The sequence below is a fragment of the Myodes glareolus genome, chromosome 24 (genome assembly GCF_982192425.1).
Source record: "Myodes glareolus chromosome 24, mMyoGla1.1, whole genome shotgun sequence".
NCBI lineage: Eukaryota > Metazoa > Chordata > Mammalia > Rodentia > Cricetidae > Myodes > Myodes glareolus.
The window spans coordinates 25,469,108-25,493,067 of NC_142049.1; the positions used below are offsets into that span (position 1 = coordinate 25,469,108).

A 23,960-nucleotide genomic window follows, 5' to 3' on the forward strand; every position below is an offset into this window, starting at 1 on the left:
ACCAAATATGTCTCTCTTTCCAGTGAAGTTTTTAACCTCAGTTAGAGCAATGCAGTTTCAACTCTGAGAGTTTTACTGCATTCTGGGAAAGTAAGGGAACGACCGAATGCCTACATAAATTCCACTTGGTTCTAAAATAACCAAGATTCAAACTTAGATAATCTTTTATCTTCCTAGTATACTCTGTTGAGTGTTTGAAGGTGTGTATTTCTGATAGACAATGCTTTTTTTAGTTATTGTAGGTGTGTGTGTGTGTGTGTGTGTGTGTGTGTGTGTATACTTGTGTGTGTTCAGGTATTCTACCTGTGCTGTGTGCATGAAGGCCAGTCCTAAAGGTGTAGGCACACAGTGCCCTGTCCAACTTTTTATGAGCATTCCATGGATTCGAACTCAGTTTTTTTATGCTTGTACAGCAAGCATTTTACCCACTGAGAAGTCTCCCAGCTCATGATTTTTCCTTTACAAAGCTCTTTGTTCCTGTGGTATGCTGGTACAAGCAGAGAGACCAGGGGGAAGGTTTGTGATCCCTGAGTTATTTCTTGTTGATGTAGCTTATTGTTTCCTTTGCTAGAAGGGGAAGTTCCCCCACGTAGCTTTCCATCACAAGCTTAGTACTTTTAAGGTCCAGCCAAGTTCATTTCAGCTTGATAGCATTTGGGCTATTCTGCCAACAAGGGGGATTCCTTGGCCCTGAACTTTGCCGCCATCCCATCATGAACTGCCTAGAAACTCCTAGACACCCAAGATGAGCATTCCTCTTCAAGACCCAAAGGACCTCTGTCCATTGTCCCTCTGGACAGTAGATGATGGGGTTCAGAGAACCACTCTCACTCCGACGTCCAAGAATACAGCAAGGCAAAGGCACAGAGCCCCTCGAAATCTAGCAGAGTAAATCAGGCCTTATGTTTCCTGACTGTCTTATAATAACTCTTGTTTAACCCTTTGATTCATCATCCTTACTGAATGTCTGCTTAGTAGTTTGTGTTGGTCAGGGTGCCATGTACTGGATCTGCAAAGACCCTTGCTTTTTCTCTCACCTATGATGCAGGGGGACCAGATTCCCACCAAAGTATTTTCCTGCACTGTGATAACATAAGGTGCCAGCAAAGGATGGGCAGGTAGGACAAAATGTCTCTCAGTACAGTCTGCATGCTCCCTGTCCCAACAAGGCACGTGAAAGAAGCTCTCCCAGGCATCAGGTGATGAAATGCCACCAACTTTCCAGGCTAACACACAGGAAGAGGACACTCTTATGACAATGATCTGCTCTGATGAGTGACTGGCAGTCCTTAGAATATTCCAGGACTTGGGTCTTCCTGTCCCTCCCCTCTCCTCATATATCTATATCCATAGATATCTCCAGCCACAGCTCCAGATGCCTGGGCCAAAGGAATCTTCTGAAAGTGTCAACTGGAAGAAGGGATTGCTCAGTTCTTAGCTGTGGGAGATCTTACCTCCTTCCTCTTTTCCTTCTTTTATTCAATAGTACATTTCTTGTACTGCATTTCTTTATTGTTGGCTTCCACATGGTAGTGAACTATTATTGAATGCTTCCACTAACTAACAGTGTCCTAGCTGAATGTATATTATCTCATTAGTCTTTATTACAATTCCCAGAAACAATGTCATTTGCTTACTTTACAGTAATATAAACCGAGGCACAACTAGATCAACCAACTTGCCCCAAAGTAAGGTTAATAAGAAACAGAGCCAGAATTTTTTTTGTGGGGGTCCTGTCTCTAACTAGCTTGTCACCTTTTATGTGGAGTAGTGAGGACCTATTATCGAATACTTATACAATGCCTACTCTCTGGACAGTATGGTAGAGATCATAGTGACTGAGTGGGTGGATGAAGAAATAAATCCATGAACCAATGAGTTTCCAGTTGGTGGGAAAGTTAGGTGGTCTGCAAAACATTGCACCAGAAAATAAAAGAAGGGTTTGATGTCATTTAAGGATGATAGCAAAAACAAAATAGTAGAGACTTTTCACTAAGCCTTTACAGAAATCAAAAGATTGATGTGAAAGCCTGAGCCAGCATGACAGCTGGGAGGGAAAAGATGTGGTTGGATGCTTGTAGCATTTGGAAACAAGAGCTAAGGAATCACAAGAAGAAACACATGGAAGGACACTATGTAAATGCAAAAACATTTCTTTATTTATCATTTATTCCAGTGGAAAATGTGCTTAAATGAATGAAAGCACAGTTGTACTTCTGGGTGAAAAATAAATACTTTTTCTTCAAATTTACAATATTGGTTGCTAAGTGAAAACCAACATATCATGCAAAGCAGAAATGCAAGGTCATACCAATTCCAGCTCCAAAATTCTATGCTATATTAACAGACACTTTGAATTGCCAGGTGGCCAAACTATTTAAGTGTATGGAAACTGGTGGAGAGACTCAACTCATTTTAGTTCATGTCCATGATCCTTGCATAGTGAACTTTAGGAATCCTAGCCTGGTTTTCAGAAGAATGCTCCATTCTACCCAAGCACCCCCCATTTCGAATACCTACTGGGCAGCACCCCTCCAACTTGACTCTTTGCGCTCTGCAGATAACTGAAGCTTTTTATGAATCCCTTTGCCCACGTCCTAGAAAAACATTTTCACAGAAGCGTAAAAGTGGTAAATATCATATGTTGTACATCAAGGATACCCTTGCTTCTGTAAGAAAATACTAATTAATTAAAAAGTTTCATTGCAGATGCCAATTAAGGAGAGCGTTTGTGTCTCAGCATAGTAATTTCAAACAGGGCCTGCTATAAATTCATACACAAGCGTCTAGAATTACAAAGCCAATACTTTGGAGAGAGAGGAGGAGCTGTTGTTTTGCAAAAACATTTGCTCTGAAACACCTTTAGGAGGCAAGCCTGGCCAGTTCCAATAAAGTGTATTGATATTGATTCATAAACCTCATATTTATAAGGTCTCTCTTCTGGGCTACATACAGTTCTAGGGAAGGACATATACACATTCTACAAGAAGTGCACATGTCTACATATATGAACAGTGCTTGTAAGCAAAGTTCTTCCATTAGAGTCATTCATGAGATAATGGGTACTGTCTGAATTGATCCACAGGAAGAGGCTGTTGCCAGGGAACTATCTAGTACATGGATGTTGACCATAGGTGTCACATGTTTCCCCACTGTCCCTACCAGTAGGTTTGTACACTGCAGATCATCAGATGCCATTCCTAGAGCTGGTTTTCGACCCTAGAAAGGATCCACAGTGATTAGCTGCCATTCTGTTAGATATCAGGGATCTCCAGTTGGAATATTTCTTAGCACTTAGATATAGAATTGTATGATACTTCATATTTTGGGTGTTTCAATTGATATTATTAAAGGAAACATAAAGTGCCGTAAACTGTGTTGTATAGTTTTTCATGCTGATCTCAGAAAACGTGTAACCTAGTTCATCACAGACCTGATTATTCAGCTCTAAGATTACATTAACCCTCTCAGGGATTCTGTTATGAGTGTGGGGTAGGGAACGTAAGATGGTTCCCAAATTCTGAACAGACAAATAACGTCATTAATGTTAACCTCACAGCTATGTACACACTCTTAAAAATATTATGTTAGTAATGAAATTCGTAATTAATCTTAAATTAGCATCACTTTTCCAGCATTCATAGCTTATATCAAGTATGTATGAGAAGGACAGTTTCAAAAATTCTTAGAGAGGGGCTCTGTGCTAGAGTCTTACGATAGTGCTAATTGTCAGTGGGCTGACATCTTGAATCACCAGGGAGACGGGCTTCTGGGACGGCCTCTGTGGGACTATCTTGAGAGCATTAGTGGGTGTGGAAACCCTGCCATCTGCGGGAAACACCATCCGCTGCTTGGGAGCCTCGAGTGCACAGGAGGAAGAGAGAGCTGAGGAGGAACAGGCATTCCTTGCCGTGTGTTCCCAACAGTAGAGTGTATATAAGCAGCGGCTTCAAGCTTCCTTCCCCATCACGATGGGCTCACCTTGGACTAGAAGCAGGTGTCAGAATATTTTAGCACAGCAACAGGCAAAGTGACTAAGGCAAGCATAATATTGCGCTTAAAGGCAACATCACTCATTATCTTAATATATAAATTCAGGGCTAACCCACCATCAGGGAAATACGGCTATGTGCTCTTGATAATGCGGCAGAGCATAATTGTGCCTGATATTGGGTTGTTTTGGGTTAAGAGAGTGAGTGGTTGCTCGTCCAGGACTCAAGTAAAGTTTATTGACCACCTGATGCTAAACCACGGGCTCCTTAGTTTCCAACAGAGAATTTCGGTTTCTGCGCAAACAACGTGAAAGAATCTACTTAAAGTTAACATTCTTAGGTCTCATCTGTGGCAGGTGTACCCAGTGCCAAAGCCCACATAGACTGGACTGACCCAGGTAGCCGAAAGTTCCTGCACTTTCACTGTACAGAAGACCCTGTTAGCAGAAAAAGCCAAGCTCACCCCGAAGCCCCCATGTACAAATTATATAGTGACTATTGAAGGCATCAGCACACTATCTGAGGTTAGTAAAACATATTGCTGGGGCTATAAAACATTCTAAACTAGCATTCCAAATGGCTCGCCTCAAGCAAGCACTTAAATTAAAGTTTCAGACAGCTGGCACTGGCATCGTAATGACGGTTTCCCACAAAGGGATTGGCTAAGCATGATTATTGTTTTGATAATTTATTGTCAACATCCATTATTTTCTATTATTTTTGTCCTCACCCCAGCCTTTGGCTTTGTTTTTGTTTTGTTTCTATTTCTGTTGTCAACAGGTGACCAGATCTGGTTTTGATGGTACAAAAAAAGCATTAATTGGCTTGGATTTGGGGATCTCTCTCTCTCTTTCTCTCTCTCTCTCTCTCTCTCTCTCTCTCTCTCTCTCTCTCTCTCTGTGTGTGTGTGTGTGTGTGTGTGTGTGTGTCTTTCTCGCTCTTTCTCTCTCACACACACACATATACATACACAGGACGGGAGGGAGGGGCAAGGAGGGGAAGCACGGTATACTTAACTTCCATAGTCTGATCAATTTTAGCGTCTCCCGTGAATTGTTTTTTGTTGGTAAAAAGTGGAAAATGTACCAGTCGTATTTTAGTCGTATTTAGTAATGTTATCACACCCCCCCCAAAAAAGACAAAGAATTTCTAAATACAATCTCAATTTCCCTGGCCTATGGGATCTCTAGAGCGGTCCTTTGTTAGACTTGTTAGAAGCAGGGAACACCACAGCATTGCTTTTGTGGCATCAAGCCTGTACAGAACACTGGCAGCCTTGTATCTCTTTCGGCATGTGGGTACTGGCTCACCCAAGACACAGACAATGTGGAAGATAGCTACTTGCCCTTTAGCCAATTCTAAAACACAATATTTTGCAGGCTTATTAACATATTTTCGGGGATAACAGCGCCTCTGTTCATTCCAACTGGGTTGACTTGGAAAGATTTCCACTTTCACCAGAGAGAAATACACATGATTGGCACCGAGGCTCCGTTTCACTCAGACGAGGTTCATTCACAGATTCTCCTAGCAAGGGAGACATGTGAAGTCATATTTTGTCATTGATATCCAACATAACGCCCTTTCTTCGCCCTCCCTCCAAGTTTTGATCATTTGAAAACAGCCTTTGGTCATTTTGATGAGAAGGCAGGAGCTGTAAGTCATTGGGTAGTGGGGGTCCCCACAGAAAGAAGCACGATTTTCTAGGTTGGGTTATTCTGTCCACAGAACTTACTAAGATTATTGAAAACCGTGAGCGTCAATATGCTTGAATCGGTCAAGGGAGTCCAAATGACACCTTTAAGTACTTTATTTTATTTCATTGTTTTTGGAACATGACTTTTCCATTGGCTTTAATTAACATTTCGTTAACGCTGAAGTTTGAAAAGCTCTTCATTGAGAAGGAATTTGCTTACTTGGCGTATTTGGGGGGGTTGTAAAGAGAATATCTGTAATTAATGACCCTTTCAACTTTACAGTTCAAGGTCAACTTTGTTCTACCTCCGCCGAGATTGCTTATAGATCCACTCTTAAGGACAGTCCACGCCAGAGTCATGATTTCTGTCTCGTAATGACATGGCACAAAGTTGGCCCTCGTAGGCTTTATGGCTGTATCGCCAGCCGACAAATTAATCCAATTAGCAAAGGTGAAGGTTTAAAATTGGGGTTAACTAGAATTTAACTGGTCATTGTTCATCAAACCTCCCTCATCACCCCTGACTTGTCCCCCCAAGGTCTTAGGAGTCCTGACATCATGTCCCCAGGTCAAATCAAGAGTCTGACATCAGACATCCTGGGTCAAAGAGAACAGAAGCAGCTCAGTGCAGTGTGCTGGTCGTGGCCAGGGTGGGACAAGGAGCTGTTCCTGCTCTTTGGGACGGTGAAACTCCACTCCCACCTTCTTTCCACCCCTCCCCCACAAGTGCGAGAGTATTTTTATATAGTTCAAGTCCCTCCTGGCCTGCAGTTTGCAGTGCGGTTTGAAAAGTAATACATCTTTTCTTAGATATACCCCAGTTTCTGCTTTTTAATAGATATGATAATGAGCTTCTGGGTCTTCATTTCCCAGTGAGCAGAGAGCTCGAATAAATCTTTGATTGTTCACAACCCAGGAGAAGATCCCGGAGTACTGGGATCTGCAGAGGTCTCTCTAAACAACTATTATTTTAAACATTTTTTTTTAATATTGGACTTCCTGGATCTGTTGATTTATTATTTTTTTAAACAGTGTAGTCCGTGGTATTTAATGACCTTAGAGTGAAATTTATCCCCAATGAATGAGAAAAAGTGAAAGTTCCCAACAGTTTCTGAGCCACAGAAGACGCCTGGATCTGACCATAGGGAGACATCCAGTGAGGAAGGGAAAAGATTTGTTCTAGATGTTTGCAAACTCCATTCTGCTAGACGGTCTGAAGATGTTGTTCTCTCTGTTCCCAAATCCTGGGAAACATGCTTTTCAGAGGATGGAAAGATGCCCATGTAGTCTGACCACTTTGCTGGGGACTGGTCACTATTTGAGAAGAAATGGCTTATCCACATTTAGCACAATTCTTTGATAACAGAATGTTTCTGAATGGCATGGGGGTGGATTCTATGATCTAAGACATTTATAAAGACAGGATTCAATTGTCTTATTTTTTTTTAAGTCAAGACATCCTTTGGACATTTTGTTTTCAATTTTGTTGACAACTCTGAAACTAGAAATCCTGACCCTGCAGAGACCAAATGTTGCCGGGTTTTCACAAACTTAGTGGGAAAAAGAGGGTAGGCCTGCTTGCTCTGTTTCAGTGAAGGTGTAAGGTGCAATGATATCTGACAAATCTTCTGATATGATCTCATATTATGCTTAAAGGAATATGTATTGCCTTGGCTGGTATTTTTTATTATTATTGCAGATAACGTGATAAATGATGCTTTGATTAATTATAAATTAATTAAAGAAAATTGTCTTCATAGTACAAAAGATGTAACTCCATCTCTTTTCTTAGCCAGTTGGATCTCGTGGTAGAAATATTTCTATTTAATTTTTTTTGAGTCCTTATTAAAAAAAAAGAATGGTAGCTCAAGCCTGTCCCTGCAGCCTTAGTCAATTGACTATGATTGAATGCTTTTTCTTATTACTCCTCGCTGGGATCTTCTTATGAAATGCACATTTCATTTTTATCCAGGACCTGGGGATATGGGGCGACAGAGGAATATTACTTGAGACTCAGCACACTACAGTCTGTTGAAGGCACTGCACTAAGACTGGGGAAGAGTTATAATTTTAATTCTTTTTACAGTGACAAGGATATTCCAAAGGTAAATTGTCGTCATCTGTTAAACCAAACGGCACAGTCTTAGTGGGGCACGGTGGTTTATTCTAATTGGCAGAGTCTGTAGGTCCCTGTGTTGAACTTCAGGTCTCAGCGTTTCTGAATTAATAAAATGACTGACGAAGGATATATTTGCAACCTGCTTGGCGCCCAAAAAGGATATGTGGTGCCTGACTTTATACAGCAGGCCACTATTATGAAATTGCTACTTCACTAGAAAGCTAGATAGAGGCAGGTGCCTGCTCTTCTGCCCCCTTTGCCATCAAAATTTCTGTCCGTTAATTTTTGAAAACTCACTAAACGAACAGGAAAGATGTGAGCTTTCACAGTGTCAAAGGGGGATTATTGTGTGACACGGAGCTTGTCAGTGGAGTGGCCTTGCTTAGCAGAGTCCCAACGGCTTAAGAATATGGATGTTCAGCGGAAATGAAACCGAATCCAACCGTTCAATTTCCTGCCACCCAGCAGAACCCACTGCAACCCCCGTTCTGCCAGTGAGCTTCCCCTGTGCTAGTCTCTGATTATAGAGCTGGTGGTATGGGGACACTTGGATGAGATGACACATACAAGACTCCTGGATTCTAATGCTGCTGGTGATGTTGTCCCGGTCTTCCCATAAAAGAAAATAATATAAATCAGAAGTAGTTGTTTTAGCACCGACAATAAAGCAGGGATAATTTTAAGTGCCAACTACAAGCAAGTCAGTGCCACACACGCAATGTTTACAACTGCAAAAAATAAGAAACTCTCAGAACTGTAGCAGAGTCAAACACGGGTATTTGGTTATGCGCATTGCTTTCAAGATTTTATTTCCACTGTGCAATATGTCTTCTTCAATTTCAATTAGGAAATTAATAAGGAACCACAAACACTGGCTTCACAAATCTTTCACAGAAGAAAACTGGAAATTTTTGTCTGGTTTTCCGTATTAGCGACAAAAAGCTTTCATCATTACTTTGTTGTTGATGTCGGATGAAATTCATTCACATAAAACCAGGAGCTGGGGTTGGACTTGGTGATAAACCACAGGTTTGGTGGGAGCAAGACCCTAGATTTGATTCCCATCTTCAACGACAACAATGACACACACACACACACACACACACACACACACACACGAGGGGGTGGGAGAGGAAGAGAATAGAGAAAGAAGTTAATCAGAACACAATTATCTCCTCCACTTCCTCCCTCCTCTTAATGCACCTATAACAAAACATCTGATATTTAAATCGATATTCAACATTTTACTATTAAGGTCATTCAAATGAAAACATAGATCCTAAGTTTTCCCTGAAAAGTCAGATGGGGTTAACAATAGACCTTCATTTCCATCTTTCAAAGAATAGTTTGGTTTGTGTGATTCCCAAGGATCGAGTACCCTGTTTCCTCCTCCTTTCCACAGTTTCACTGTCAAGTCAACTCATCAAGTTACCAAGGTGACTGATGTGACCTTCTGGGTGGCACCAGAACTCTGGCTTGAAATAGAAAGAGCCCCTTACCTACCCATTCCCTCACCCCTCTATTCTCTCTTACACCTCCATTCTCTGTCTGGTGCTGTGTTTAGAGGTTGTTGCAAACCACCTACCATCCAGCCCCCTGTCGTCATTTATTTTCCCCACTCGGCCCTTCTCATGAAAGTGCATCGTTCTCCAGTCCATGTCTTTCCTTTGCCTGAGACTCTGGGCAAAAGTTCTTTCTATAGCTTCTTTATACTCATCCTCTGTTCCACCTTGACTCCCGTGCTTTCCCTCTGGTTCTCCACACTTTGATATAGCATGGCCTGAGCAGGGGCTGTGGTGTCGAATAGATGCTGACTGGTCTAAAGGACCAAGTTTTCTCAACAATTTTCTAGCATGGGCTCAGCGTGTTAGCTTCAATCACAGCTCCCCCTGGAGCTGGAATCCAAACAATCCTTCTAGACATTGAAGTGTTGACTCTGTTTACCTATGTGGTCTCACCTCTGCATCTAGACTCCTTTGATGAATAAAATCCACCAAATTTATAAGCTAATCCTCCATTCTTTGATATCCCTTTGTATGCCTTTCAATGTTCTTGTCATAATTTATATATATATATATGTATATATATTAAATAACGATATGCTATGTTTCCTTGAAGAGTTAAATACTCTATTCAACTATGAGTCCTCCTTAGAGATGATCCCCCTCCTATGTGTTTGAAGTAGTAAACAATAATCCCTCATCAAAGGGTCCTAAATGACACAAAGCAACTCAGAATCTCAATTCCTAGTACCAATATTAAGAAAGATTAGCAACAATACTCCCAAGACTCACACCCTTGACTGCTCTACAGGTTCCCTGGAGGATCCCAGGAGGCTCGAGGAACAGAACAGACATGTAACATAGACATCTTGTCCATGGGATGCTACACCTGTTTTCTTCAAGATCCCAATCCCACTACCATGTCCCTTCGGAGATGGTGATGAGATAATTGTGTAAATGTAGTTACACACATGAACTCCTTTCCACCAACAGTCCTTGCTTTGATTTAAGGAACTAAATCTTGAAGTCACATATCTGATGGGGCATGTCTTCAAAGCACTAGAGTTAGATTTCATTTAACAAGGATGCTGGATAGTTGGATATCGACTTAACACAAGCTAGAGTCATTTGAGAAGAAAAAGGCTCAGCTGAGACAATGTCCTCACCAAATTGGTCTATAGCTATGCCTATAACTAGGGTGCATTTTCTTGGTTGATGGGGAATGTGGAAGGATCCAGCTCACTCTGGGCAGTGTCACCCATAGGCAAATAGTACCGCGCTATATAAGAAAACAGGCCAAGCAAGTCACGAGGAGCAAGGCAATAGGAGGTACTCCTCCATAGCCTGTGTGTTAGTTCCTGGTTCCAGGTTCCTGTCCTGCTAGAGTTCCTACAGTGTCTTCCTTCAGTGGCTGTGATGTGAAAGTACTAGCAAAATAAACCATTTCCACACCAAGTGAATTTTGGTCATAGTCTTTTATCACAGCAGTAGAGACCCTAAGTAACTAGATGATATGTTATATAGCCTTGAACCAGGCTTTAAGGAAAGGGGAAACAATATAGACGTGTTTTAACTGGCACCTAAAGAATGAGGCTGAAAAGCAGACGTGTCTAATGGAGTCATGGTGATCTTTGTAAGTTAGGGAGAGGTGGGCATGGAGAAGGCAATCCCTGCGTAAATAGGGTCCTGTGACCTTAAGAATAAACCTTATATTCTAAGATATTTTCTCTGGCATTCCTTGATGTTAAGAACATGCTCTTGTCTCTTTCAACACCACCCTGCTTCTTACTCTCTTATAGCCAATGCATATCTAACTTCAAAGTCGTGTGTCAGGGGCACAGGTTGGGTGTTTTCTGATTCCTCGAATACATGTCTAGGATTTGTCTTAAAGATTTCACATTTTGTACAGCTGTACTGAATTTTAAAAATTTTTAAATTAACATCCAAAAGAGTAGCACTTATTTTGAATTTTAGGGCTTTGAAGACGCTTCTTAGATACTAATTCCCCCACTCTTAATGACAAAAACATAAACTAAACTAAACTAAAATAAAATAAAAAGTATGAGACTGCCTTGCGGGTTACTATAAATAACCCGCAAGAGTTGATAGAAAGAAATCTCAATTAGAATGGCTGGTTGTGCAAAGGACACTCAAAAAGTGATACCTCCCCTTCCCACAATTCCTTTCTTAAACCTTTAATTGTATCCAAAGAGTCCTCTGGACAAATGCTTAACTTTCATATCTGCAGAGATGTCTTCAAGAGTTTTCAGTTTGTTGCCCTTAGTTATGGAAGACTCTTTGAAAACACAGAGTCACAGCAAGGACTACCACCAGCACTTGTCTAAGGAATTCTGATGCCTCTGCGGACGCCATCCGTGCACAGGACAGAAAGGAACACGCCTGGCAGTCAGAAGCTGGAGTGGGGAGGGGAGCAAGGAAGATTTGAGAGCTCTATGTTGGGCAGACTTTTGTTCCCAGGGTCACTATTTCTTGGATTCTTCCATATCTATTCTGAAGAGGTTCTAGAAGAAATGAGAAATCACCTAAGTACTCTTCTCCAAACATATTTTTTTCAGTGTCTCTGTCAATATTCATGTGGGATACACCACTGATGCTGGAATTGTCAGAGGACATTTCTCCTAGATTAATAGCCTAAATTAATTAATTAGCTTCCCTCTCTCATTGCCTTCACTTCCCTTCCTCTGCCTCTCCTCCCCACCTCCCAGCCTCTTTCCCTCTGTGTCTTCCGTTTCCCTTCTGGAGGGATAATTTACCTCTCCTTGAAGACTTGCCATTTCCCCAAGAGTTTTGTATATATGAGCTAGGAAGCTTCACTAATTTACATTCCTATTTTGAAGACATATCTGAAATACACAGCGAGGAAAAAAAAAAGTCCATCTGGGATTTTACAATTATTTTCATTTTAATCTGGGGAAAACTGGGAGAGAATTTATGAGCAGCCTCGGAAGCCACCATGAGAAACCTCAGTGCACCCCCGAATCAATTAGACTTAGAGAGTGTTTTGGAAGTAATGGCTTGAAGTCAGTCAAGAAACCTGCAGTGACTGGCTCAGAGAAGACTCCGTTGGCATTGAAATGGGAGGCAAAGAGGCCACGAGGCCATGTGTTTGGCTTCTCCATGGTCACTAAATCCAGTCCTCCTGCAGTAAGACAAAGACAAGAAAGAATTCAGCAGCTAGACCTATCAATGAATTACTGACTTCAGGATCCTTGGAGTCCCAGGAGACTTGTTTATGTGAAGTAAGTCTTCCTACATAGGTGACCAATTCTGTCTATCACACTCTAAGCTTTACTAAGGAGTGGCGATCTCCAGGGTTAAGGAGAGCAAAAAGTGAGAGTGGGCGGAGAGGTTATTTTAACTAGAACTTGAACACTATGGCTCGACACTGCACACTGCCCTGTCTTCTCCTTTCTTCCGTGTCTCCCCTCCACCATCTCCTCCTGTCTCCTTCTCACCCTGGAGGGAAGGTGCTGGGAGGAGGACAGTTGACAGGAAAGCAGCCGAGCCTGGGGTTGGGGCCAGTTAATCAGTATCTCTGTGGCTGCCCATTGTTTACACAAAGAAGGGGCCCCCCAGATTCCTGATCCCAAATAGTAGAGGACTTGCAAGTCATGGCCTCCAGCTCTCCAACAAGCTGAGCTGCCTCGATTTAATTAACTGCCTACCCCAGCCCTGGTGTGACTGCATGAGCACGAAGGTGTTTCCCAAGGAAATCAGAATGAGGGTGTGGGGGGGACCAGAATGGGGAGAGAAGGGAAAAAAAATAAAGGTTCAGGAGGGCAATAAGGCGGGGGTTAACAGCGCTGCTTAAGATCAAGGGCTGGAGTGCTGAGATGCTGGCAGACTTGAAAACTTTAATTTACTGTCACTGTTAGCCCCCTTTGAGGTTTATGGTGGTATTTATATACACGGCATCAATCACATGAAACAAGGAGGGGATTTATAGTTTGTTTTAAAGACTGCAAATGCAATGTAATGCAAATAGCTTGCCTCATGGGCATTTACGTTTAATGGGAAAATTACAGATGCAAAAGATTGGTAGAACAAATTTTAAATTGACTTTATTACATCTAGTGCTTTTCAGAGAATACTATTTAAAAACACACACACACAGAGGGGGAATACGGCTGTGGTAATGGAGTTCTGTACTATAATCTCACAACTTTGGTGCACTTAACTGGTTTTCCTTTTCCTTCTTCCCTTGTCTGTTTTTAGCTTGGATTTGGTTCTAGCATCTTCTTGCGGACATTATGTCTTCATGAAGTTTGGATAGCTGAAAAATCCCCCGGACCATAAACTGATAAGAAACTAGATTTCCCCTTTTATTTGATTTCAGATTACATTTTCCAGCTCCACCAAAGAACATTTTGGTAAAACTACGTATTGTGGTTGTTTGTTTATGTTCAGCCTGTTCTAAAGAGGTGGCTGATGGAAATATAACTCTTTTTGTGTGTGTGTGTGTGCATTTAGGTTCACAGAAAAAGTGAAAAGCACCAAGATACTTCATGTGTCCCCTGCCCCCACACATGTCTAGCCTCACCCCCAGTCAGAATCTCATAGCAGAATGGTAATTTCTTCAAACTCATGATCCTACATTAACAGTTCAAAATCACACAGAGCTTCAGGTGGACCTGCTTAGTACTCACCCCTGGAGGGATTGAGTCTGCGATCTGTGAAACAGACATGTCATAGACTCCAAACCTGAGTATTTTTTCTCCTGCCCTGGAGAGCCTCTTGGCCCCAGCTGACCATCCATAAGCCTGACACCTTGGCAGCCCCTAGTCTTTTCCCCTTCCACAGTTTTGACTTTGGGAGGATGTTGTAAAAGACAAAGCATGCATCGTTCAGTCTTTGCAAATCATCTCATGTGGCCCTCTGAGTCCACGTTCCCTCCTCTCAATTCTTGATAGTTCCTTTATCATTTTATTCTTTTATTTATTTTGAGGGCTAAATAAAATTGTTCCAACGTCTGTTGCTCCATTCATCTATGGAATATGATAATGCTTGGTTTTGGAGGAACTGTCTGCCTGCCTTCCAGTGAGGCTGGGCAGTTTGAATGGGCAACAGCGGATGTGGACTCCTGCAGCTTCATGTTCTGATCAGTACTTGCTGTTCAGTGTTACGGGTTTAGTCATTCTGAGAGTTATACAGGTGTATCTGCTGCAGCGCTCCCCCCGAAAGATGAGATGGGGGATGTCCTTACACGTGATTATTTGCCTTCTGTACATTTTTGGTATAGTATTTGTTGAGATTGATCCAAATGTCTTTAGAAAAGATTTAAAGTTGTAGAGTCCATTGGTCCTCATGTCTTAAAGTGTGTGCATGTGTGTATGAGTGAGTGTGAGTTGTGTATGTGCATAAATGTGTATGTGTGTGTTTTCATGTTTGTGTTCATGTATGTGGTGTATATGTGTACGTGCTTATGTGTGCATGCATGTATATGTGTGTGTTGCACATGTTCATATGTTTTGGCCTGTTCCTTGTGTCTCTTACACAATGCTGACTTTAAATTGGCACAAACTAATCAATGGCTATTTAGAGCCATACATGAAGCGGGGAGCATGGATTCAGTGCTGGTAGCTGGAATGACTCCCTCTCCCATGCACAGAAGCACTGTCCTCTGATATGTTAATGAAAAATGATTTCTGGAAGAAAAAAAAAACAGAAAAACCTGCCCTCTCCAATTGGAAGCAACATCTAAATTGTGTTCTAAAAGTATCTTGGTCATAATCTTCATAGTCATTTCTTCTTTATTACCTCCTCTTTCATAAAACCCTGAGCATCTTACAAAATGCACAGGATTGTAAATTTATGAGTGTCGAGGGTGCATTTTTTGACTTATAATTTTCCCCTACACACTTCTATATATTTTTTTATATTGCCCCTATTCATACAAATCTTCAGTCCTAAAAAAATCATTAGTAAAGCACAAAAATAGTTTTGTGAATTATTTTACTTTACAAAATTGCTTAGTTTTATCTATAAAAGTACAGACAAAAAAGAAACTCAAGTTGGAAGGGAACACACTTCCAAAAACCTCTCTCATTTTTAAGGTTCCATTTTACTTTTATTTATGCATGTGTCCTGGTATGTGTATGCCCATTTATGTATGCACATGTAACTGTAGGTACCCAAGGAGTCCAGAAGACTTACAGGTGGTTGTAGATGGCCCAACATTAGGGCGGGGAAACTTGGAAGTACTGAGCCCCTTCACCAGCACATTTGTAGTGATTTTTAATGGACATAAGGAAACTCCTGTAGGGTTGTGTCTGCAATATGACCTTGTCTTAGTTAAGGTTTCTATTGATGGAATGAAACACCATGACCAAAAAGCAAATTGGGAAGGAAAGGGTTTATTAGGCTTACACTTCAGCATTGCTGATCATCACTGAAGGAAGTCAGGACAGGAACTCAAGCAGGGCAGGATCCCGGAAGCAGGAACTGATGCAGAGACCATGGAGGGGTGCTGTTTACTGGCTTGCTTCCCATGGCTTGCTCCACCCAACTTCTTATAGAACCCAAGACCAACAATCCAGGGACGGCACCACCCACCATGGGTTGGGTCCTCTCGCACAGATCACTAAATGAGAAAATGCTTTAAAGCTGGATCTCAAAGAGGCATTTTCTCAGCTGAGGCTTCTTCCACTTACGATTCTAGCTTGTGTTAAGGTGACACACAAAACCAACCAGTACAGACCTACTTGTTAAGGTTATATTGTGAATGACAATAATTTCAAATATCAGTGAACAGTTAAGATGCCTTTGTACCATTTTAGGCAAATCAAGGATCATCAAAATTCCGTTGTCAAAATTCAGAAGAATGAATCTTCTTCATACCTTTTAGTTCTAGCATATGTGACTTCCTTAGGTCACAACAATGTTCGAGGTATTTGCTTGCTTTTCAGCCACCGTGTGGATGGAATGGTGGTAATGAAGGAAGAACACAATGCCCCTAGTCCCTGACAGGATAATCCTTTAGGAGATGTAGAGATCTATTGTCTTCATCATGGTTGAAGGTATGTCTCTTGGCCACCACTTATAGGTGTGGGACCCAAAAAAAATATTCTTTTATTTTTCTCACACAGTCTCTGAGGTCCCACTACACTTTAAAGTTCCTATAAGTAAAAAGGAAAGAATGACTGTCAAGGGAAAATTCACAATATATTTGAGTGCTGTCAAGATTATTTTTGTATATGTTGGAAATTGATACCAAATCCAAACATGGCAACCATAATGAACAGTTTAACTTCATGGCTGTCAGGTCAACTGTGTCCTTCTCCTCTTCATTCATAAAATCAATATTTTAGTTTTTACTCTCAGTGGGGTGCTGTGATCTGATTTTACTGAGAAAAGCAACTTTTCAGCAATCACATCAGTAATTCCTCGGCAGTTTCTGGAGATGATTGCTTAAATATCCAAATTAATAACAAACATATCTACATCAGTCCTGCTTCAGCAAGTAACTGAATCTGACAAGATTTTTTAAAATAAAAATGCCTGAAGAGAGTCTAGTCCTCTGTCTCTTTAAGCAGGATCAAATGGGTTTTTTTTTTTTTTTTTGAACTCTGGAGTTTTATTCAGTGTGTCTCTGGGTCTAGAAAAAGGTGTTAGGCCTCTTGGTAGTGAAGCGAGGCTTGTGCTGGCGCCGCAGAACACGGTGGGGCAGCGGGAACTTGATCTTGGAGTCGTTGAACTGTTTGACAGCCGGCCTTCGACACTTGCCCGCCGCGATCTCTTCCACCTTCATGATCTGGATGGAGTGTGCACGGGCACGGTGCCGGGCACCCATGTCTCGGTAGCACTGTGTGACAGCCCCGGCGGTGGTCAGGTCGCGGTACTCGCGGTACATGTTGTGAGTCCCTCTGCGGGAGTCATAGCGCAGCCAGATGCCGAAGTTCTTCACGCGCAGGGGGGACTTCTCGAACACCTACCTGCCCACAGTACACGATCTCCCCGGATGACTTCTTCATCTTCTTCAGCTGAGACACGAAATACCAGAAGTGGGACTTGGCCACCACATGGTTGGGCGCGAAGATGTGCATTCGGTACAGTGGGGGCGTGTGGCACTTTGGGGTGGGCAAGCAGCGCCCCACCACCTTGTACTCCCGGAGTGTGCCCGAGGCCTTCATGGCGGTCGGTCCTCGTTCGCCGCCAGTCACAAAAGGCAGGATCAAATGCTTTTACAAATACCCAGCATTTGTAAGCTATGGGCTTTAAGACACCTGATGCATTCAATTTCTGAATCGTGGAGCTAATGATATATGTTGTGGGAGCTCCTTCAGCCAATAGCCTTTAAGATACTGGCCTATACTGGGTGTGGTGTCATATACTATAAGTACAGCTGTAAAGTGTACATGGTTCCTTCTTCTGCTGGATTCAGTTCCGGTTCCCAGTATAGGCAGAGAACTGTGGGATCATTACCATTACTGTGAGTTTATCCCCAAATTAATAAACCTTTGTTATACTCCGTTCTGGGCTACTGCGGAACTCTTTGATACTACTACCATTTGGCACCCAACGTTGCACATGCTGGTAGAATTTCCTGGAAAAGGCGGAGGCAAAAGGATCACGAGTTCAAAGCCAGCCTGGTCTACACATGCCCGGCTAGCTCAGTTGGTAGAGCATAAGACTCTTAATCTCAGGGTCGTGGGTTAGTGCTCCATGTTGGGCATTATTTGTAAGCAGAGACCGCACTTTTGTTCCCAGCCAACCACATCCAAAAAAAAAAAAAAAAAAAAAAACACACAGAAACTATATTAATTACAACACTATTTGACCTATTACTTCAGCCTTCTTACTAACTAACTTACATCTTAAATTAACCCATTTGCATCATTATATATTTTACCATGGAGGCTTGTGGTTTGTTCCTCTTGGTTTTGGGGAGGCTACATGACCTCTTTTTCCTTCCACAGCTACATGGTGACTGCCAAAGCAGCTATTTTAGCATACAGGGGAGAAATCCCATATCAGATATGTTGGCTACTCTCAGGACCAATATAATTTCAAGACCACACAAGCAAATGATGGATACTTCAAAATGTTCATTGGAACAAATATCAAAGAAAAGGGGCATGATACTTATATTAATAGAAACAATATAACTACCCTCAAATGATTAATCAGCCTCAAAAATGCAAAGGCAAGTGACCAATTAAGGCTTAATCTTTGATCTGTGAATTCACTAGTAGCCTTGGATAATTAAGTTAAAAGCAAAGGGACACACATCTCTTCATTAATCTGTTCTCTCCATAGATACTAAGTAGATCTATTAGGATAAGTAATAACAGCAAAAATGCCCTCCAACAAAAAATTCCCATTTTTGTTTTCATTTATAAATTCCAGGAACATTTTTTACAACAAATAACTAAGAACATAATATTTAGAAGAAATGAAGCTGTTGTTTTCCCACTTGAAATTTATATAGTACCAGAATTTTACCTATAGAGGAAATACAGTTTCTACAACTTGGAGTAAATGTCAGGTAGCTTTATGAGAAAAATATATTAAAATCTCTATGGGCTTTTACAGTTAACAGAATAGTCAGACTAAGTGACTGCATAGCTTAGGCCTCACCTCAGTCCGGCACGGTCCCTGAAGGATGATGACTCTGCATCATTTGTTCTCTGATGAAAGCATTCCCCATTAAATACCTGAACCATGGGGCCAGCATCACACAGGAATCACTTCAGCATCAGCACCTGCCCATCAAAGCTTTCTAAGGAAAATGAATTACGTCATAAGGACCAGGTTCTGCAGTGGGCATCAATGAACGTGGAGAACCATAACTGGGGAAGCTGATGAGAACAAGTGGTTGTGAGTATTCCAGCCTAAAAGAAACATCTTTATCACCTCCCATTACCCAAGGCCCAGGGAACATCAAGGAAGAGGCAGTGGAAAGTATATAAAAGCCAGAGCGGGGGAGGAGTGCTGTGCTGTGGGACACTGCACACAAGGTGTTGGATGCATACACTCCAAGCAGAACAAGGTGGGCAAAAAGTCAAGTCAGTCCAAGCTCCAAGAGGAACTGATGAGGCTCTCGCCCCTTACCAGCTTATAGTGAATGAGTGAAGAAATAGCCATGTGGAGGGCAGCCATTAGCACTTTGCCCATGCTACAGTATATAGTCACTTCAGTTATGTCCATCTGGCAGCATGGATCAGATCAAGTGGGATACTATATAATCATAATAAAAAATATTCAGTTGGAACTCATATGATCACAATGTATTATATGTGTATATTTTAATTTTGGTAGGGTGTTTTTCTTTTATTGAATAGATTTGTTTTTCATACAATATATTCTGATCATGGATTCCTCTCCCTCCACTCCTCCCAGTTCCTCCTCCCCTCCACTCCCTCTCACCTGTATACACTCCCTTTCTGTCTCATATTAGAAAACAGACAAGCACTTAAGTATTAATAATACATATTAATATAATAGAAGGGAACAAAACCAAATAATTCTCAATAGAATAAAACAGACAGAAGAAAAAGAGCCTGAGAAAACACACAAGAAACAGATACAGATGCAGAGACACACATAATCCCACATTCAAGAGTCCCGTTCCCCCCAAAAAAAACCCACACAAAACCAGAAGATAAAACACATTTACATAACGGTCTTTCTGCCTCCTCTTCCATAGGGTGCCCTGGGCCCTGACGGGAAGGATTTGATGGAGACACACATTTAGGGCAGACTGAGTGTTCTGAGGCCTCACTCTACATATTGTCTGGCTGTGGGTCTCTGTATTTGTTCCCACCTGCTGCAGGAAGAAGCTTCTCTGATGCTGGCTGAGCAAGACACAAACCTGATTACGGCAAACTGTTTTTAGGAGTCATTTTATTGCTGAGTTTCTTTTGTAGAACACTAGTATTTGGTATTCCCCTAGGTCCCGGGACTCTCTGGTCTCAGGTTCTTGATCAGCCAAGCAGCATTGGGTAAGGGTCCCGTCTCATGCAATGGGCCTTACATCAGATCAGATACCGATTTATTACTCCCACAAGCTTTGCACCACCATTGCACCAGTGTGTCTTGCAGGCAGGTTACCATTGTAGATAGAACAGTTTGGAGCTAGAGTACTGCTTCTGTTTTTCCTCTGGTAAAATGCAGACTACCTTTCAGTACCAAGAACTAACCAACAGCAGTCCACAGCTTCGCTTCTCCATGTTCAGTGAATTATGTGGGTGTTATTTTTAGCAGTACTGCCTTGCTGTCAGTTTGTGGAGAGCATCAGTAGCCTTTGCAACAGCCTGGGCTATTTGAGGATTTCCATGGAATCTCTTTGGCCAACAACATATTTAGATGTAGCCCATTCCCAGTACTGACGCTTCATTTGGTGATGAGACATCCATTTGGGACTTTCTCCAGTATTATTTGGCGATTTTATTTAGATCACCTTCATGTATATGTATATGTATGTGTGCATATACATATTATATATATTTGTGGGAGCTTCTACTGTATCGTTTCCATACAAACTCCCCAAAGGGCTCTCAGTTTTAGCTGTCCCTCTACTGATTTTTGTGAGCTAATTTTATGTCCAGCTGCTTTGCTAAAAGCTTTTTTCAATGGTAGGAGTTCCCTAGTGAATTGTTTTGGGACCACTTATGTATACTGTCACGTCATCTACAAATATAAATACTTGAGCTTCTTCCCTTCCTATTTGTGTCCCTCACTCTCCTTCACTTGTCTTACTTCTCTAGCTAAGACTTCAGCTACTGTACTGACTGGGAATAGAGTCACTTGCTGCTTGTGTTGGCCAGTCTTATGTCGACTTGGCACACTAGATAGAGTTATCTGAGAGGAGGGAGCCTCAGTTGAGAAAATGTGTCCATAAGATTCAAGTATAAGGCATTCTTAAGTAGTGATTGATGGGGGATGGCCCAGACCATTGTGGGTGGTGCCACCCCTGGGCTGGTGATTCTGTATTCTATAAGAAAGCAGAATGAGAAAGTCATGGGTACAAATTAGTAAGCAGCGCTCCTCCATGGCTTCTACATCAGCTCCTGCCTCCAGGTTCCTGTCCTGATTGAGTTCCTGTCTTGAATTCTTTTAATGATGAACAGCAATGTGGAAGTGTAAGTCAAATAAACCCATTCCTTCCCAACTGGTGGTTCATCATGTTTCATTACAGCAATAGAAACCCTAAGACAGAGATCTTGACTTGTTCCTGATTTTAGTGGAATTCTTTTGAGTTTCTTTCTATATAAGATAATGTTGTCTTTGAACTTGATATAAACTACATTTATTATGTTGAGGTACATCCCTTGTATCACTAATTCCTACAGAACTTTTATCATGAAGGATGCTGGATTTTGTCAAAGTCCTTTTCTATATAGAATGATATGATCATGTGAGGTTTTTCCTTCAATATGTTTATATGGTGGATTACATTTATCAATTTACATATGTTGGATCATCCCTGAATCCCTGGGATGAAGCCTACTTGACCATGGTAGATGATCTTTAGGGTGTGTTCTTTGATTCACTTTGGAAGTATTTTACTGAGAATTTTTTGCATCTTTTTTTCATAAGAAAAACTAGTCTAGAATTCTCTTTATTTGTTGGGTCTTTATGTGATTTGTCTATTTGTGTAACTGTGGTATCATAAAATAAAGTGGATGCTATTCTGTTTGTTACTATTTTGTGGAATATTTTGGGAGTATTGGCATTAAATCTTTCTGAGAATCTGGTAGAATTCTGTACTAAAATCATCTGGCTCTGGGCAGGACTTGTTTTTGTTTGATGGGTTGGTTGTATTGCTGTTGTTTGTTTTTACCTTTCTTTTTTTTCTTGGTTGATAGAATTTTAATAACTGCTTCTATTTAAACAGGGGTAATAGTTATGACGAAATCAATTATCTGATTTTGATTTAATTTTGGTAAGTAGTGTGTATCAAGAAAATTGTCCATTTCTTTTAGATTTTCCAATTTGGTAAAGAAGCAAGCTTTAAAAGTATGTCCTGATAATTCTCTGGATTTCCTCAATATCTGTTGTTATGTGCCCCTTTTCATCTCTAATTTTGTTAATTTAGACATTCTCTTTCTCTCTCTGCCTTTAAGATAATTTGGCTAAGGGTTTGTTAACCTTAACTGATTTTCTCCAAGAACCAACTCTCTATTTCTTTGATTCTTTTTATTTTTTTAATAGATTTCAGCCCTAAGTTTGCTTGTTTCTTACCATGTGCTCCTTTAGGGTATGACTTCTTCTTCTTGCTCTAGAGCTTTGGGGCGTACTGTTAATGTGCTTGTATGAACTATATTCAATTTCTTTATGTAGGTACTTAACCTGCCTCCTAGAATCACCTTCAGTGTTTCATGTAAGTTTTTGTACATTGTGTTTTCATTATCATTTAATTCTTGAACTTTTAAATGTTTTTCTTAATTTCTCTCTTCACCCTTAGCACATTCTTTCTATAAGGCTAGATTTGTAAACAGATATTGCTTAAATGTGTTTTTGTTTTGGAACACATTTCTTTCTCCATCTGTTGTGATTGAAAGTTTTGCTGGGTATAGCAGTCTGGACTGACATGTGTGACCTCCTAGAGCTTATAGATATCTGCCCAGGACCTTTTGACTTATAGTCTCCATTGAGAAGTCAGGTGTTATTCTAGTAAGTCTGCTTTTATACATTACTTAATCTTTTTCATTTGTATTTTTTAATATTTTTTCTTCTATATTTTTAGTACTTTGATTCTTATGTGATGAGATGAATTTCTTTTCTCACCCAGTCTCTTTGGTATTCTATAAGTTTCTTGTACTTTGATAGGCATCTCCATTTAGTTAGGGAATTTTTTTTCTATAATTTTACTAAAAGTATTTTCTGTGCTTTTAACTTGATTTTCATCTCCTTCTTCTGTTCCTCTTATTTATAGACTTGGTCTTTCTGTAGTGTTTCTGATTTCTTGGATTTTTTTGTGCATAGATCATTTTTTCTTTTTAGATTTAACATTTTCTTTGATGGAGGTGTTCATTTCTCCTCTCCTTTCTTCAGTGTTTAAGATTATTTCTTCATTGTTCTGTGTGACCAATGGGTTCCCAGAGAATCAAATATTTTTTTAATTTAATCTTTAAAAAGAATTAGATATTTTATTCTCCTTGTTGGGGAGATACCCCCAAAATTCAAACCTTTCAGTAAATATAAGAACAAAGTAACCCATGAGCTTTCATTATGTGACGTGTGAGAAGCAATTACACTTGATCACTCACTGTGTTCCTTTAGAGTCTAAAATATGCAGATAACAAAGAGCGCAATACTTGAGCAAACTTAAGAGTTAGCAAAACAATATAATGTACCATTGATAATTTGAGTGTCTGTTTAACTCCCCCACCCCACCCTTTCTCTCTGACATCAACTTGGCCTGCTGAACTCTTGTCTAAAACAGGAGCTCTCAAAAGAGCATCAGAGTAAAGGATGAGCCCTGGTACCATTGTGAACCCCGACTCCTTAGACCTTACATTTTCTGCTCATGGCCACAGCCTCTTCAGCTTCTGAGCAGCTTCTGACACCGTAAGTGTCCTTCACTTTGAAGCCCTCACAATGTTTTAGGGCAGAGATTCTACAAGTAAAGTCCCCAGGAACTGTAAGCATTAGAAAGGAAGGTGCTGGAAATGCCAGATCTTTGTCCT

At 40.9% G+C, this 23,960-nt stretch overlaps 1 pseudogene; it reads right to left on the bottom strand.

Annotated features, from left to right (window-relative positions):
• Nucleotides 1-16,872: 16,872 nt before the first annotated feature.
• LOC148117981 (large ribosomal subunit protein eL20 pseudogene) lies at nt 16,873-17,483 on the bottom strand (annotated as a pseudogene).
• Between the last annotated feature and the right edge of the window lie 6,477 nt (nt 17,484-23,960).